General features: G+C 48.8%; 1 long non-coding RNA gene across 1 annotated transcript; it reads right to left on the reverse strand.

Moving 5' to 3' along the window:
• Positions 1–202: 202 nt before the first annotated feature.
• LOC122909196 lies at positions 203–3,272 on the reverse strand. Its single transcript, XR_006385100.1, has 3 exons — positions 3,116–3,272; positions 2,830–2,961; positions 203–2,098 (listed from the first exon to the last, which is right to left on the reverse strand). It is a non-coding gene; the product is annotated as an uncharacterized LOC122909196 (long non-coding RNA).
• Between the last annotated feature and the right edge of the window lie 924 nt (positions 3,273–4,196).

A 4,196-nucleotide genomic window follows, 5' to 3' on the forward strand; every position in this document is an offset into this window, starting at 1 on the left:
ATTCTCCACAACCAGAGGGAGGTGTCAACCCTCCTCCTGCTCAGGGCAGATCCTAGACACAATGTGTCATTCTTTTTTTTTAAGATTTTATTTATTTATTTGACAGAGATCACAAGTAGGCAGAGAGGCAGGCAGAGAGAGAGAGAGGAGGAAGCAGGCTCCCTGCCAAGCAGAGAGCCCGATGCGGGACTCGATCCCAGAACCCTGAGATCATGACCTGAGCTGAAGGCAGAGGCTTAACCCACTGAGCCACCCAGGTGCCCTGTCATTCTTATTCTAGGATGGGAAAATGGCCAGGGCTCAGTGGAGACCGGAACAACCAGAACACTCCAACTCCTTGGTACTCAAGCTCCTCATGACCCAAAATCCTAAACCTGGCTGATAACCCAGCTTGCCTCACAGCCACATCGCACCCTGGGGGCCGGACATGTCAGGACTGGTCAAAGCCTTTGCTTTTCCAGAGTTGGAAATTGAGGTACGGATGAGGCCCAGCTTGCCAAGGCTCCCAGGATTAAGAAGGGGTAGGTAGGGTCAAGACTTGGATGAGGGTCTTCAGATTCCCAAGGCCCTTTTCCAGACTGCGTCTCATAGCGGGTCAGGAAAACGAACACTGCGCCATTTGATAAACATACATTTTCTTACTTTCTTTTCTTATGACTGTTCCCATTTTGCAGATGAGGTGCTGAGGCTCCTAACAAGTAATAGCTGTCCGTTGGATGTCTCCATAATGCACCAATCTGCCTTCTCTGATCTGAAAACAGACTTGGATCAAAATGTCTTTCCACACTGGCAACAGTCAAGCCTGCTTTGCAAGGCAAGGACCGGTGAAGACACAGGCCTCTGGGGACCATAATGTTTTCTGCATTGGCATGGCAAATGACTTGCAAAATACCACAACATCAGGAGAGTTTTTTGTTGCAACAGAGCTCTTGTGACAAGCAAAGAGGCCGTGATACTCTGGGACTTGTGCTTCTTTTTAAAAATAATCATTTTTCTCCCTCTGACAAATAATTCAGATCCCAGGCAGGCGTCAGAGCGGGCAGGGGAAGCTGCCCCTCCCCCCGGCAGCACCCACTTCCTCCAGGGCCCAGGAGAGAGTGGGCCTATCTCCCAGGCCACTGCTCTCTGAGGCGGCCCCAGGTACCAGGAGTTTGTTTTATGGATGGGTCTGTCGTGAGTCAGTATGATAATGTTTCCTGTGAGAACTTTATTTCCCTGCATTGTTTGCAAAGTCTGTGTGTGTGTCTGAGCACGTAGTCCTAATCTCGGTGGAGTCTGTGCCTTGGTTCTGAGACACCCTTGAGGGTGGGGGTAGGGGCTCGAGGAGACCAGACACGGGTTGTCCCTGTCCCCTCTGGTGGCAGGGAGAGGTCGGGGTGACTCACATGCTTAGGTCTTGCCTCCAGCCTGTGGTGGGCTGGCTTCTCTGCTGAAAGCCACTTCAATCAGTCATCTCTTCTTGACACTCAATGTGGCCTGGGCCTCACCGGCGGCACCCACCCGTCGCTGTCTGGGACGCTTCTGAATGAGGGCAGGAGACGACCCTCTCACTTAGCTTTCAGCTCCTTGGTTTGCAGGTTGGGGAAACCCGGGGAAGTTACGTGGTGTGTCTAAGCTGAACTGACCCCTGGGGTGGGCCCCAGTCCAGCAGTCAAGCAGGGTCTTTGGAGCTCACTGGTCCTAGGTTCAAATCCCAGCTCTCCCACTTGTCACCGGGCAGGTCACTTCATCAATCTCAGTCGCTTCGACTGACAGATGGTGTTAATCATGCTCAGCCTGCTGACCAGCTGCCAGCATGAAATCAGAGAACAGATATAGAGCAGGTGCCTCAGAAGGAGTTTGGGGAGCAGTCTTTTAGTCAGTCTTTCCTCATTTCCTCTGAAACACTGGCCGGAGCTCATGGCCTTAGCAAGGGCCACACAGCAGATGCCTCTGGGGAAGCACCAAGGGGGTGTCAAGGCGCCTTGCTCACAACAGTTCTCTTCAGACCACTTAGTCAAAGCCACTGGATTCCAGAGCTTTCCAGAACAGACAGGAAATGGCCCTGCTGCTAAGAGATGGCTATCAGTAGTAGTGAGTAGCTTAGCCAAGAGTCCGACTAGAAGAAAAAAGAAGAAGAAACTGTAAGTTGTCCCAGCTCTCCTTAACATCTTAGCTCACTGCCTGCTGGCTTCTCTGATGCCTGCCTGCCATGGCACTCAGGGGGCAGCCCCACATTGTGGTTCTGTGCTTACCTGCCTTGGTGGAATATCTATTAATTCTTTCAATTCTCATTTTCATCGTTTGCTGTTACAGGACTTTCTGGTGGACACCTTTTTTCTAAAGATTTTATTTTTAAGTAATCTCTACGACCTAACATGGGGCTTGAACACACAAGCTCAAGATCAAGAGTCCACACGTTCTACCTACTGAGCCAGCCAGGTGCTCCGGAGATTGGGTGTTTTGATCTGCCCAACATTTACCTCTTCTTTTTCTAGAATCAGAACCCAGGTTTGGTTTTGATCCCCTCCCCCAACCCGCACTAAACACCGTCTTTATAGACTGTTGATACAACTATTTTTGGCTAAAGGAGGGCATGTGATCCCAGCCAAACTAATCAGACGCCCTTCTCCTGGGATCTGAATGTCAAGGGAGGATAACACAGGAACTGAAGATGGGTCCAGCTGCTTTCTCCCATAGAGGTTTCCTAAACAGATGAGCCGGGTCTGGGGCTTCATGGACCCACAGAACTGCTTTTTACCTACCCTTTTTGTGGTGTGATCTGCAGGCTCTCATCCCCATACCTTCCCAGTCCATTTTGTTTGCCTTAAATTTACAGTTGTAACTTACAATGGACACAACCTCAGTAGTGCACAGTCTGCATACAGTAGCTCCTTTATCCATGGAGGATACGTTCCAAAACACTCCGCAGATGCCTGAAACTGCAGACGGCACCAAACCCTACATGGGTTGTGTTTTTTCCTAAACATATGTACCGATGAGAAAGTTTAATTTATAAATTAGGCACAGTAAGAGATTAGCAACAACAATAATAAAAATACAAGAATTTAACGATCAACTGTAATTCAAGTTATGTGATGGTGTCTCTCAAAATACCTCAGTGTACTGTACTCACCCTTGTTCTTGTGATGATGTGAGATGATAAAATGCCCACGTGATGAGACAAAGTCAGGGGAGTGACGTCGGCACTGTGACCTAGGGCTGAGCCACCTCTGATCTGATAATAATGTCGGAAGGGGCATCGTCTGCTTCAGGAGCATTTTTGACTGTGGGTGACTGAAATCATGGAAAAGGAAACTACAGATAAGGGGGGACCACTGTATATATACTTTGATACCTTGCCTTCTCAATTTGTCTCATGGGCAGGGGCTTTGTTGTTTATTCATTCAACAAACCACAACCAAATTCCTACTTGTACTGGTCTGTTTTGGGAATTGGGTGTTTGGAAAGGAAAACACAGTACTTGCCTCCAAGCAGTCTGAAGTCTGGTCCACCCTTGGGAAAATGTTCAAGTTACTCCTCAGTCTGTCACTCATAGAATAATGCTTGTTGGGCATCTCCCGCGGGCCAGGTGCTCTGCTGGGGTGGGCTGACAAGGTAGAGGATGGAATCTTTGTCCACACCGCAGCACAGCAATCTGCACAGGGAAGGGGCTAAAAATGAACTCGGGGTTCCAGAAGGTCAGAGTCTGAGTCCATCCAGAATCCACACGGTTCTACTGATTTTTGAACAATCCTGTGGGGTACTGGGGACCGAGTACTGTGGCTTCATAAAATACTCTAGTATTTTACAGCTTTATTGAGGTGTAATTTACATACCATAATATTCACCCATTGGAAGTGTACGATTCAAGACTTTTTAGAGAATCTACGATGTTGTGCAACCATCACCACAATCCAGGTTTAGAATGTTCCCGTCACCCTGTGAGGTTCTCTCGCCCCTGTCTGCGGTTGATCCCTGCTTGAAGCATTCTATTTTTTAAAAAGGCTAAAAGAAAAATTGAGAACCAGCCATCTGTTCTAACCCACTTTCTCCGCCGATGGGGAAGCTGAGATCCAGAGAAAAGAAAGGGCCCTGCTGAGGACATGTAACTAGCCAGCAGCATTGCTGAGATTCGAGGCCAGAGCAGCCTGACTGCAAAGCCGGCTTCTTTTCACTCAGGGAGACAGTGCCAGTTGTGGTTAAGGGTCCCAGAA

This window comes from Neovison vison, chromosome 6 (assembly GCF_020171115.1).
Source record: "Neovison vison isolate M4711 chromosome 6, ASM_NN_V1, whole genome shotgun sequence".
Taxonomy (NCBI): domain Eukaryota; kingdom Metazoa; phylum Chordata; class Mammalia; order Carnivora; family Mustelidae; genus Neogale; species Neogale vison.